General features: G+C 39.0%; 1 long non-coding RNA gene across 1 annotated transcript in view; it reads right to left on the bottom strand.

Annotated features, from left to right (window-relative positions):
* Positions 1 to 8,907, bottom strand: part of LOC138981235 (uncharacterized) — a 50,409-nt gene extending 41,502 nt beyond the window's left edge. The window contains exons 1-2 of the long non-coding RNA XR_011460593.1: positions 8,793 to 8,907; positions 2,020 to 5,261 (exon numbers count right to left, since the gene is read on the bottom strand). This is a non-coding gene — a long non-coding RNA (uncharacterized lncRNA). The remainder of the gene's footprint in view (positions 1 to 2,019; positions 5,262 to 8,792) is intronic.
* Between the last annotated feature and the right edge of the window lie 5,545 nt (positions 8,908 to 14,452).

Raw genomic sequence — 14,452 nt, 5'->3', positions numbered from 1 at the left:
CATCGACAGTTACACCAAGTATGCGATGTTCTTTAACTTGCTGTATTTGAGTTGTACCTAAGGACAGTTGTAATTTAAGAGGACTTATCTGATGCTTTTGTCTTGTGGTAATAACAATGCTTTTAGTTTTTTCTGGGTGCAGTATCATGGCATTTGATGTGCACCATTTCGCAACTTCGTCCAAAGTGTTCTTCAGGGAAGAATTTACTGTTTAACGAGGTGTTACTGGTATGAATAGACGAATCGTCTGCAAAAAACTCGCATTTGACTTTATTATCCGATACATGTAAAGGCAAATCATTAACGTAAATACAAAAGAGAATAGGTCCTAATACAGACCCTTGATGGACGCCATGTTTTACTAGTGCAGTAGACGAATTCTGGCATTGTAGAGTGACTTATTGTGTCCGGTCAGCAAGATACGATTTAAAGAAGTCACAGACCGAATCGTTTCTCAAATAATAGTGTAATTTTTCCAACAATATGGAATGATCGACTAAGTCAAATGCTTTCTTAAAATCAAAAAACAATGCTCCTGTAACTTCAGACTTGTTCATTGCTGACAGCCAAGCTTCACAGAGAGACGTAAGAGCTGTGTGGCAAGAATGCTTGGACCGAAAACCGGATTGAAACTGATGGAACATATTTTGTTCTTCCATGTAAGCAAGAAGATGCTTGTGCACATGCCGTTCTAATGGTTTTGACAAAACAGGCAGCAAAGAAATGGGTCTAAAATTACTTGGGTCTGAGAGATCTTTACATTTGGGAAGGGGTATGACTTTGGCGCTTTTCAATTTAGACGGAAAAAAGTTCTGCTCAATACTAAGGTTATATACGAACGTGAGCGAATCCACAATAGTAGAGAAAGCTTCAATAACTTCACGGGTATTTTATCAGGACCCATGGACTTTTTATTCTCCATGTTTTCAATAAATGTTCCGACCTCATGAACTGCAATCGGAGGAATGATAAACGCTTCATTGTTTATTCTGTTCCGCTGACAGTATTCGTTCAATTTTTCAAAACAGTTATCTGTATCCGGAGAATATGTTTCTGCCACAGAAGCCTTCAATTTATCCGCTAAAGATATAAAATGATTATTACATTCTTCCGCAGATAGTTTTGTTAGATTAGCAGTTGACTTTTTCCTAGATTTATCAAGGATTTCATTTACTGCCCGCCAAATTGTTGCAGTATCTTTCTTATCGGAAATCAATTTATCAAAGTAACCAGTTTTTGATTGTCTCACACGGTTTAACACCTCATTCCTCTGCTGTTTATATTCGTCTGTCATCTTATTTTCCTTGAAATAATCTCTCAGAGCCATCGCCTCTATAATATCTGATGTTAACAAAGGTGGAATTCTGGCATGTTTTACTCTCTGCTGACGCAGGGGCACGTGCTTATCTATAATTGTGCTTAAAATGCTATACAAGTGATTAAAAGCATCATCTGCAAGACTGAAATCAAAAACGCTCTGAAATGGAGCTTCACTAAGATCACGAAAAAATGTAGACTCATCAAAATGTCTAAAACTTCTGTAGAGACAGAGACAGAGACAGAGACAGAGATAACGTGAAACAGAGAAGAGACAGAGCCAGACAGATAAACAGACAGGCAGACGGAGGCAGCGACAAAAGTAACAGACACATAAGAACGGCGAGTAATATACATAGTAAGAGAAATAAACCAAGATCTGTATCCCAGGTACCCCCGCAACAAAAAACAACAACAACATTTTTTTTGCAAATTGAGAGCTTGCCTTTTCGAATAAAACCAATACAGAAAATAACAGGGGATGGCAATAAACAGTCCTATCGTAGGTTTCTTTCTCGAAAAAGCTCGATCGCTTGCAAAGAAAACCATGAAGAAGGCGACCTTTTCCAAAACAAAAGCATTAACAAGCGCAATAGTGTGCATGGCCAAAGGGCGATTGTAAGACAAATAAACTCCCAAAAGGGGTTGATCTCTACCAAATAAACAAAATTATATATATATTTTTTAATAAACTGTACTCACCGTGATCAAACGCTGAGCACACCACCTCCCCGAAGTTGGACTGCAGATTCGTGCAGGAACGCTAAGGATCCCGCGCGAAGTCGATCCTCCGAAATCGCCGAGATCGCAATCAGAAGGTATAGGAATCAGCCTCACTTCTACCACACGTGTTGGTTGAAATATGCCGAGGCGTTGTTTGGTCTTCTTGGCCAGCAAAGGTTCATGAATCTGGTTATTTTTTCTCCCGGTGCAAAGGCTATTGGACTTATCTCTGGTCTTGGCGATTAACGATATAATCTCGGAGTAAGGGAGAGCGAGAACAAGAGCGAGAGGATCAGTTACTGATGTTGATAAATCCTCAGAAATTAGATTTGCGGAGGTGTTTTTGTGATAGCGTTTTGCTCCAGACAAGAAATACAGTAACTGTCAGTACTGGAGTACTGCTTCAGGTAACCCGCGCTCGGTTGCTTCGTGAGTTACAGTAAACTGCTTGCTTGGTTGAAACACGCTTGTGTTTTAGTCAAAATAAATTCTGAGTCTAAGGCAGCGTATGCTGTCTTTCTCTCTGAAAATCACACACCAAGAAAAACCGTAGTGTTTGTGTGTCGGGGATAACAACAACACCCAAAAGCACCACAACAACAATCAATTTCCTTTAACAAAACACACGTAAAAAAAACACGTCTCGTATATTGCCCCTCAAAAAACGGGGCCAAACAATTAACCCTCAACAATTCCAATGTCAACAATCTCGACAACTCGAAAGGTTCATTAGCAAGAGAACGAGACACACGCGTCGGAGACACGAGCACTCACAGTGCTAAAACTGACAGCCACTTAGCGAAGGAGGGCAGTTTTGAGACAGACACTGACGTTTTCCTCGGCTCCGAAGATCTAGTCTTCCCGGCGCTGGGGAAATCACCAATAAAGCTGGTTCTCTCAATGCTTGCGAGTTCCGAGTCTTTTATCACAACCTGGACACATACAGATTGCAAACTGTCTGTGTATAAAAAAAAACACGCTATTTTTGTTTTGTTATCAGATTGAAGACTTAAAAAAAAAAATAAAAAAAAACTGGTCTGATTTGATATCCGACTGTTTTGGATCAGATTTTAAGACTGTTTACATACAGAAAAGCTTGCTTTCCATCCGCAGCTAAACAAAGATCCGTGCAGAAAATGTCAGACTTGTCTTTCAAGGCTGATCGTTGGCAAGTATGAATGACGCAGTCAAAATGATGAATATCCCTTGTCGTGAAATGACGAACAGACGAGTATGGTTCTCGTAAAGAAACCAAACTAACAAACACACAGACGCGCACACGCTGACACTGGAAATCAAATCAAAACTTGCAGGTGCTGGTCGGGATTGAAAACACCAATAGTTCAGCAGAAGACAGGCCCGAGAGGCCCGAGGTGAAAGATGCAAATGCTGCAATCCAATTTCCCTCCCTCTCGTTTTTCGTGTCGAAACAGCCGGAGCGAAATCGATGGAAGTTTTGGATCTCTGAGAAAGAGAGAGAGAGAAAGAGAACGACACTTCTCAGAATCTCTCTGATCTCTCAGGGCAGCTAATTCTTCTGTATTATCTGAGATAAACGAGGAGAGAGAATGACAAAAACCGCGAACAAGCACAAAAACCGGACAAGAGATTTACACCCGTTTTTCCTAATTGCTTTCTCTCTAGAATTTCTTCATTCGTTCATCCTTTTGTTTTTACTTTCTCAATTCTTGTTGTGTTGTTGCCGACGCTTAAACCTTCTCTTCTGTGTTCTATCCTCGTGCGTTACTTGTCTCTCTGTCGAGATTGTCCTTACTCTGATTCAAGGAAGGCTTACAACACGCGCCGTATTTGCTCTGTCGATGGATGTGTTAACGACAGTTAATGAGTCTGGGTGGGAGCAGACTGCCTCAGAAACAGGAAAAATACCACAACCGTTCGATAAAACGCACGTTAAGTTCGCTACTCTCGTGAACATGAAAGCAAGCGAAGTAAGACTGTTCCTCATGCGAATGCTATTAGTTTGTTTTGTTTTGCTTCTTTCAGTTGTGTTTGATTTTATAAGTTTGTCATTTTCACTGTAACTGGTTACATTGTTTCAACGCTGTTTACTTTCTAATTAAATTCGTCAATGTTTCGTTTGAAGCACTGGTTAAATGTTACAACGTTTGTAGTTATTTAAGAACACAACTGCATTAAAAACCTCCCCGGGATATTTGTTACTTTGCGTAACCGTTCTCATAAACTGCAAATTTACGTTGGCTCCAGCGGGTTAACACCGCCACACATAATAACAACCACAATGTTTTCTTCAATAACAGATTTCCACGTTTGCAGTTGTTTCAAAACAATTTCTGTTGTGTTTCAGTCGTTAATTTGTGACTTCTCAACGATGTCAAACAATTTCACAGAATACTCTTTTGGTCTCCCAAAAAAAGGCTAACACATATAGAAGGAACTGATAGAGGCCAGTGTCCGTTCTTCAATCATGACTTGAATTAGTGCGTCCTCGACAAAGTCCAAATATATACTTACACAAGAAAACTCTTCGGGGTCCAAGAAAAAGGTTCCAACACACTGAGAATAAACGACTGAAGCCAATGTGCGTTCTTCTCTCACGGTTCAGCGTGATCTTATATAACACGGTTGTCGTGCAAATCAGAAGTTTTATGCATAGCCTGCGTTACGAGCAACGGCAACGGTTTCTTTGCCGCTGGAAGCAAAGAACGAAGCGTGTGAGACGCTAGTCACGTCATCGGGACACAATGTCCAAATCCGGTGGCAATCCCAGAACAACCCTTTCCCACACGACGCGATTCAGATATTCAAAGTCGCGTTCATGTCATGGCGTGAATCGCGATGGTATTTTGCTTTGTTGTTTTTCGGTTTGCCCTTGTTTGTCGTGTTGTTGGTCTTGTTCCACTCCCTTCTTCTCGTTTTAGCAGGGCAGAATTTAGACCAGGATTTGTCCTCGATCAATTGCCTTGCTCTGGTTTGTGTTGTTGTCGTTGTTGTCTTCTTGACATGTTTTTGACCAATTCAATACTAACAATTTGTTTTTGGTTTTCGATTTAGAGTCAGTCACGCAAAACTCTCATGATATGTCAGGGTGTAGAATAGGGTTCACATTGAGGACTTAGGTTCCGTCTGTAATAATGCCAGAGGCATAAGTAGCAATGATAACTTGTTTCGGAGTGTGCGTAAACAGCTTGTGAACTGCTTCTGCCTTGGGCTTTGCTGTCGATGACGATCTTGTGCGGAATCTGAAATAGAAAATAACAACAGTCATTTAATCGTGTCAATGCAAAAGTTGTTAAGCTGAGTGCTTTGCTAAACCAAACACAATAAATCAAAAACATCAACGCACACGCAAACATACGTCACAATCATATGTGGTCAGTATGTCGTATAAACCATTTCTTGAAGTCGCATAGCTCATATACTTTTGTTTTGTTTCGTCAAATAATTAAACAGTGTTCAAAGGACATCAGCTTGAAATCTAGGACTTAAGAAACCAACATGGCTTTCTCCGCCTCTTTCCAAATTCTGACGTCATTACTTGAAGATTTAAAAGTAATAAATAAAATACAATAAATAACACAAAAATCAAGATAAAACACAGACAATTAAGACAACAACAACAACAACAACAACAACAACAACGAATCTTTAGACTGTTTGTTAGATAAGAAGGCTATTTTTCAACATGTTTTTAAAACAACAAAAGACACTTGTCTGAGATGGTTCCAGTACCGATTATTGTACAGAATTTTGCCCACAGAAAGGTTTCTATTTTTGCGAAAAATTGTGGATACGTCATTGTGTACATTTTGTGGTAGAAATGAAGAAACCCTTTTACATATGTTTTAGGAGTGTGATAAAGTGCAGACTTTTTGGATAAAATGTGTAAATTGGCTAAAGGCGAACTGCACCCATTGCGACAATTTAAAACTGTCTAAAGAACTGGTTCTTCTTGGAGTGGCGAACAATATAGTCACCGATAAAGCTTTTGATATGTTATTAATCTGTGCCAAACACCATGTATATATTTCCAAAATGAACACACAGACCCCTCATTTTCAGACATTTAGTAGAAACTTTAAGCAAAGATTTATTTGTGAAAAGTATAACGCAGTTGTGAATAATACAGTAGATAAATTCTACAAGGATTGGCGCCTGTATATGCACTTTTTGATGTAACCCTTAGGTTTTTTCGTTCTTAAAACCTTTTGATAATGCGACCACCAAACCACTGAACATCCCCCCCTCCCCATTCCATCCTCCCACCCCATGTATGTTGTAATTGTCCAAGTGTGTTTTTCTGTTATATGATTCTGTCCTTTCGGTTAGGTGATGTCCTGTAATGTACAGCATATACATGTAAAAAAAATAAAAAAAACTGCACAAAAAGAGAATAAAAAACCAAACAACAACAACAACAACAACAACAACAAAATAAAACACACACTCAAAGAACAACAAACGAGATAAAACAATGGAGCAAAAAAGAAAGACATACATTCAGAAATACAAACCGACAGAAGAAAATCAACACACACACACACACACACACACAAACACACACTCACACACACAAACACACAGACACACAGACACACACACACACACACACACACACACACACACATTCACTCAATCAAACAAACAAACAAACAAAGCGATAGCATGTACCATATCAGTAACAGCCACAAGTGAATTCAGCCGTTGTGTGATCAATCGTCAGAAAGACAATTCCAATAAGCAGACTTCATAACGCATATCGATAGGCATGGATTTGCCACCATGACGGGAAGGTATACGGCCGAAGAAGAACATTATTTTCTTTATGTTTGACAATGTGTTCTCATTTTACATTCTATGAGGTTTTTCTTATGTTTTGTTAAATGCACGGAACGACCGGATAATTCGGATATGATTTCGCTGACGAAATCCGACGAAACAGACGAAATCAGACGAAATCCGAGAATTGTTTGCTTCACAACCAAGCCAAAAACAAGCAATTGCGAAATGTAATGAAGACATATTAAATAGGAAAATGAGAACTAAAGAGTAATGATAACTTATCTGCGGCTGACACATGTTGTGGATCAATAGGAAGTGAGAGGAAAATTGTATACAATTTGCGAAACAATATATCCGTGGTCAAACGCACTGATTTAAACACACACACACACACACACACACACACACACACACACACACACACACACACACACACACACACACACACACACACACACACACACACACCTATATATACACACACACACACACACACACATACATACATACACACACACACACACACACACACACACACACACACATACACACACACATACACACACACACACACACACATACACACACACGCTCGCGCGCGCATATGTAGGACCCGACACATGTATATAATCCTTCCTGGTTGACCCCCAACTGGTTATTACAAAAAAAAACAAAGGAATAAAAAATTAAATATACTAATTAAACCACGACAACAACAATAAAGCAAGTACAAATACAAATATTCACATATATATAAACTTCATACTCAGATCTGTACAAGAAAATAGTCAACAAGTATCAGCCACATTCAAACAAATGCTATTTTATACGTGGGGCGGTTTCGAATAGTATCACCAACAATTTATGAAATTATGAAGTACAAGTATCACCAGATGATCAATATCTTGTTCGCATTCCCGAGAGATGAAATGTCCGGCAACAAGTACCAGACTCTTATTTTGTGATTTTTCAAAAATACCAATGTGCTGTATTTTCTCAGGACAAAGAACAAATGTTTATTTTGAATGTTTTATGTATGTTATTATTACGGACACAAACGCTCAGCAATGCAACTTCTCTTTTAGAGATTAATAAAGTTATTGTATTGTATTGTATTGTATTGTATTGTATTGTATTGTAAATGTTTTGCGCATGCAGCAACGATGGCAGGTACATTCTGTTGAACAACCTACGAGTACTGCAAAGCGATCGTGAGAATTCAAACAGTACTTAACCAAAAACAACACACAAAACAATACATAAAAGAACAGAAACAAGCTGTTCCCTGAACAACAAAAACGGCTGGGAATACTTCTTTTCGTTTTTTACAATTCAACACAATTTAGTGAAACGCAATCAAAGTAATGAATCCGACGGATGAAGGAAGAAGGAAAACAAAGCTACTATATATTTAACAACAATATGGTTGTATATAATACTCTAAGTGTTCTTGAAGTGGGTTTTTTTTTATCTCCACTAACACAACTTGTATGAGGCTGAATGCAAATAATGAAACCGAAAGACGAAGAAAAACACACACAAAAACGACATCCTCCCTCACAATAAAAACAGTTATGACTCTTAAAGTCTCCAAGATCTGTTTGTTCACCAACAAATCGTTAAGTGATACAAATAATAAAATTGAAGGATAAAGAATGAATAACAACAATTGCCTTCTTCTTTAATACAAAGCAGTTACATAGCAGGACTAAAATACTCCAAGATTTCTTATTTCTTTCCTTTTTCGTGAACACAACTTTAAATGACCTGAAATGCACAAAACAAACTCGCGTACTAAAACGAAAAAAAAAAACCAAAAAAACACACCTGCCAACTCCTTCGCAACAAATTAATCAGGTATGCCCGAAAAACACTCCAAAATTGCTGTTGTTTGTTTATTCACGGACACACTTTAAGCACATATTGAAACTGAAGACTGTAAGATTCAGGAGCTGTAGAGAAGACGCAAAAACAGCTATTGTATACCTTACCTTACGTCACCCCCTCCACTTTTCTTTTGTTCCTATAGTTTCTTTTTCGCTGTAAAACCCCCACGACGCGTCGCAGGGCCAGTTAACATCCGATGCCGTGCGTAAGCTGCGAACAACAGCAACGTCTACATCTCCACTAAAAGCTATACTACGACCACCAACCACCCGCGCACGGCGGCACAGCACAAGCACAGCAGAATACGGCGCAACAGCAGCGTCTGCGGCGGTAAAACGTGTGTGGGTTAACTGAACACTACGCTTTGTCGTTGTCGCCGCGTGCTGGTAGAAAACTGGCTGTATTCTGCCGTGATGGGCTGCGCTGCGTCTGCCGTCCAGCTGCTGCTGCTGCCCCTGCTGCTGCATCGTGCGATTTAGGGTGCATGTCATAACTACCACTTATACGCAGCATTACTAACTTTTTTTAATAGTTTTCTGATAATTGTTGACGGTCGTTGGTATCTTGGTAAGATAATTATGAAGAACAACGACCAATCAAAACTGAGCCTCCCCCAAAAAAACTACAACTACAGAACACGAGACAGTGACAGTCGTGAAGAGACTACTTATCATTAGTATTACGATTACTACTGTTGTTGTTGTTGTTGTTGTTGTTGTTGTTGTTGTTGTTGTTGTTGTTGTTGGTGGTGGTGTTGTTGTTGTTGTTGTTGACGTTGTTATTATTGTTAGTAATATAAGTATTATTATTGTTATTATTAGTAGTAGTAGTAGTAGTAGTAGTAGTAGTAGTAGTAGTAGTAGTAGTAGTAGTAGTAGTAGTAGTAGTAGTAGTAGTACTTGCAGTGGTAGTAGTATTTTTGGTCATAATTTAGTTTAAGAGGTCTGTTGTAATGAAACAGTTGTACGTAGGCTCGTTTGTTTGCTTCTGTGGTTATTACAGGTCATTTGGTTTCTTATTAACTTGTTTAGATAATCATCTTGTGTCCGCTCAAGCATGTCGATCAACACAATACAGATAAGACAACGTCAAGCTAAATTAGTCAAAACCCATACTTTAAAAAGAAAAAAAGAAAGCTGTTTGAAGATGTAATCCGAAACAGATAGAACGTCCACGTTCCAACATCATGCACATTTAATACATGGGACGTTTAATGAACGACAACAAAGAACATTGAGAATAACCTAGTCGTCCTTCAAGACCTATAGTTCGAGGTTCTTTTGAATGTTCTGCATTTCTTTTAGTTGTATATAAATTGGATGCGAGGTGTCACAAACATTCATTTGTAAATGAGGAGAGTATATCAAAGTATATCGAACAACCAGTGATCGTTTGATTCATGGTCAGTTGTTGTTGTTGTTGTTGTTGTTGTTGTTGTTGTTGTTGTTGTTGTTGTTGTTGTTGTTGTTGTTGTTGTTGTTGTTGTTGTTGTTGTTGTTGTTAGTGTTGTTGGTGTTGTTGTTGTTGTTAGTGTTGTTGTTGTTGTTGCTGTTGTTGGTGTTGTTGTTGTTTGTGTTGTTATTGTGTTTGTTGTTGTCCTTGTTGTTGCTGTTGCTGCTGCTGCTGCTGTTGTTTTCTTACCTTTTGGGAGCAAATGATTTACATAGTACTGGTATTATCATTGCATCCAGAACAGGGCAACAGATAATTTAAAACAAGTGACAAAGTGATTGAGCATTATTCTTGCCTTTTTGGTTAGACACATGTTTACAAAACATCGTGCGCAATCACTGCCTACAGTTTACGGCTTTTACTGATGAGGAGAATAACATATATTGTGTAAAATATATTGATTGAACAATGTATTAAATATAATTTATGATACATTTACCAATTGAGTCGGAAATGGACGTAGACAAAAGAGCGCGCGCGTGTGTGTGTGTGTGTGTGTGTGTGTGTGTGTGTGTGTGTGTGTGTGGGTGTGTGTGTGTGTGTGTGTGTGTGTGTGTGTGTGTGTGTGTGTGTATGCGTGCGTTCGTTTGTGCTTGCGTGCGAGTGTGCGAATGTGTATGTGAGTAAGTATACATGTATATGTGAGTGAGCGTGTTTGTCACTCTCCGTGTCTCTCTGTCTGTCTGCCTGCGTGCATGCGTGTGTGTGATTTCACGTGCGCGCTTGCGTGTCTTTTTTGTACGTTGTATGCTGGATTTTAAGCTATGTCCACGTGTGCATGCCCGTCAGCTTCTCACGTGTGCAATCGTGTCCAGCCGTGCACCAACACCTCCCCGACTTCGTGTCCATTATGTCACGGAAGGAGAACCACCTGGGTGTCAAACACTGTCATACATGCTTCCATTATGCACGTGCATCACAGCTCACTAGCGTCGTGTCACTGATCGCCCTTTCCAATAATTCCTTCTTTTTTACATTTAGTCAAGTTTTGACTAAATGTTTTAACATAGAAGGGGAATCGAGACGAGGGTCGTGGTGTATGTGTGTGTGTCTGTCTGTGCGTGTGTGCGTGTAGAGCGATTCAGAGTAAACTACTGGACCGATCTGTATGCAATTTGACATGAGAGTTCCTGGGAATGATATCCCCAGAAGTTTATTTTCATTTTTTCGATAAATACCTTTGATGACGTCATATCCGGCTTTTTGTAAAAGTTGAGGCGGCACTGTCACACCCTCATTTTTCAATCAAATTGATTGACATTTTTGTAAAGCAATTGTCGACGAAGGCCGGATTTCGGTATTGCATTTTAGCGTGGTGGCTTACAAATGAATTTATGACTTTGGTCATTGAAAATTTGAAAATTGTAATAATTGTTTGTTTTATATAAAACGATCCAAATTTACGTTCTTCTTATTTTACATCATTTTCTGATTCCAAAAACATATATATATATGTTATATTTGGATTAAAAACAAGCTCTGAAAATTAAAAATATAAAAATTATGATCAAAATTAAATTTCCGAAATCGATTTAAAAACAATTTCATCTTATTCCTTGTCGGTTCCTGATTCCAAAAACATATAGATATGATATGTTTGGATTATAAACACGCTCAGAAAGTTAAAACCAAGAGAGGTACAGAAAAGCGTGCTATGCAGCACAGCGAAACCACTACCGCGCTGAACAGGCTCGTCAGTTACACCTCGTTTTGCACAAGCGGCGGACAAATGCAGTGCGTTCAGTTTCATTCTGTGAGTTCCACAGCTTGACTAAATGTAGTAATTTCGCCTTACGCGACTTGTTTACATAGACTGAGAATCGAGACGAGGATGTGATGTGTGTGTGTGTGTGTGTGTGTGTGTGTGTGTGTGTGTGTGTGTGTGTGTGTGTGTGTGTGTGTGTGTGTGTGTGTGTGTGTGTGTGTGTGTGTGTGTGTAACGCGATTCTAAGAAACTACTGGACCGATCTTCATGAAACTTAACATTATAGTTTCTGAGTATTATATTTCCAGACGTTTTTATCAGTTTTTGGATAAATATATTTGATGACGTCATATCCGGCTTTTTGTGAAAGTTGAGGCGGCACTGTCACGCTCTCATTTTTCAACCAATTTGGTTTAAATTTTGATCAAATAATCTTCGACGAAGCCCGGACTCAGGTATTGCATTTCAGCTTGGAGGCTTAAACATTAATTAGTGAGTTTGCTCATTAAAGTTGTCATTAAAATCGATTTTTCGCAAAGAGATTGAAAATTGATTTCATCGTATTATTCATCAAATATTGAATATAAAAATATATATATATATGTCATGTTTACTCTTTAAATGTGATCACAATTAACGAAAATAGGTTAATAAGTACTTAGATTATTATTTAAGAAATCGATCCAAAAATTATGTCATCTTATTCCTTATTATTTCCTGATTTCAAAAAACATATAAATATAATACGCCGTATTCGAAACAAGCTCAGAAAGGTAAAAAGAATACAGAAAAGCGCGCTTCCCTGCTTACCGCAGTACGCTATTTCGCTATTCTTACATGTCAGTTTCACTTCGTGTTGCACTGGAAAATTGAGCGACGTCCTTGCCGCGTGGATTGACGAAGCTGTTTTGTCTTGGTGAAAGAAAATGCAGTGCGTTCAGTTTTATTCTGTGGGTTCGACAGATTGACTACTAATGTTGTAATTTCGCCTTACGCGACTTGTTTATTTTTTTTCCGAGGAGCCGAATTCCGCTTTAAAGTACGTTCCTCCTTTTGCAAAGCAGCACGTGAAACACGAAATAAGAGCATCGTTCCAGTTGGACACTTACCAATATCCATTGGTGTCGGTCACGATAGAAGAATAACGCAACATTATTGGAGCATACTTCCACAAGGACACTTTCAATATCCACTGGCGTCGGTCACGATAGGAGAATAACGCAATATTATTCCCCCCTCTGCTTCTTTCTCTCTGTAAACTTGTAGGGCTAGTTATTTTTCGGTAACTTACCCAGCAACCAAAATCACTTACCCAACAACATGCCTGAATCCTCGATAGCACACAGGCTTAGCATCCTGACCTCGGCTCATTCTATCCCTGACAGGATGCCTTGGTTTTCCTTGTCTGGCGAGGAAATCGATTTTTTTTTTACATATTTAGATCTTTTCGTAATATGTTATGGATATAAGCAGATTCGCGATCGTCGATAATGATTTTTCATGGTGTTGTGTAATTTTTAAATTACAAAGGAATTGATATGTACGACAGTTTCAAGCGAGCTATTTTTCCCGGCTGTATTTACTGTGCAAACAACTCTAAATATGTCAAAAGTGTCACGTGATAATCAACCGTTTGGTTTCGGCGCTCGCTGGAGCAGACGATTTTTTCTGTAGTGATGCAACCATATATTAGGGTCTCCTTCCGGCAGCAGTCCCAAAATTTCGACTTGTTTTGACCTTAGAACGATGTCTTTATCATAACTGTGAAGAACAGAACGGAGATCACTGTCGAAGTCGGCCAATCTCAGCAATCATTTTCGTCTCGCGAACACTGATCGTGAACAACATATCGGAGATCACTCTGTATTCTGGTTTTGATAGATTCGCGTAGGACTGTCGCGTCCGGTCAGAGAGATAACTGGCGATAGCCGTGGAGCGATGATTATCAGAATGACAGGTTTAGGAGCTAGACTTTGTGGGATCTACTTTTGCGATTGAAAAGTTCCGAACGCTCTAATGTACGAAATATACACCTCTGGAGCAAACAATACAACCATACCGCATTTAAATTAACAACTACAGGCTTGAACACATAAATCTCCGTATACAATCCATGAGTTTTGTGAATCTAGATCTGCCGTGCACAAACGTTCAATACAAGCAAATTCCCAAGGCAAGTAACTCTCATACTTTGTCTAGCGACAAGAGTAGTTCCCCTTTCAAATTTATTTTCAGTCAGTTTCTTCGACAAAAATTGCAATCCGACGGTCAGTTTTCAACAATATTTCATTTTATAAACAGATTACACGCAACCAAAGGCACACATCTCATAAATTTAAAGAACATAAAGCGGTTTCATACACTATTTTGCCCCAGAAAACTGAACTTCATACAGTTTTTAACGTTGGAACACGGGTGCAAAAGTTCGTCTGCTAGTCCCATTCGACCAAAGAACATATCCTAACATATCTCAGTTCGCGGTCATTAAAAAGCTCGCTGAAGCTCGCATTTTTCATGATCCGCTAACTTCGACCATTATTTTTAATAATCACTGAGATTCGGCATGTAACCTCTACATCCTCACTCTCCGCACAAATAATCCGCGTT

This window comes from Littorina saxatilis, linkage group LG12 (genome assembly GCF_037325665.1).
Source record: "Littorina saxatilis isolate snail1 linkage group LG12, US_GU_Lsax_2.0, whole genome shotgun sequence".
Lineage (NCBI taxonomy): Eukaryota > Metazoa > Mollusca > Gastropoda > Littorinimorpha > Littorinidae > Littorina > Littorina saxatilis.
The sequence above is the reverse complement of the archived record's forward strand: the minus strand, read 5'-3'. Positions and strand labels throughout refer to the sequence as shown.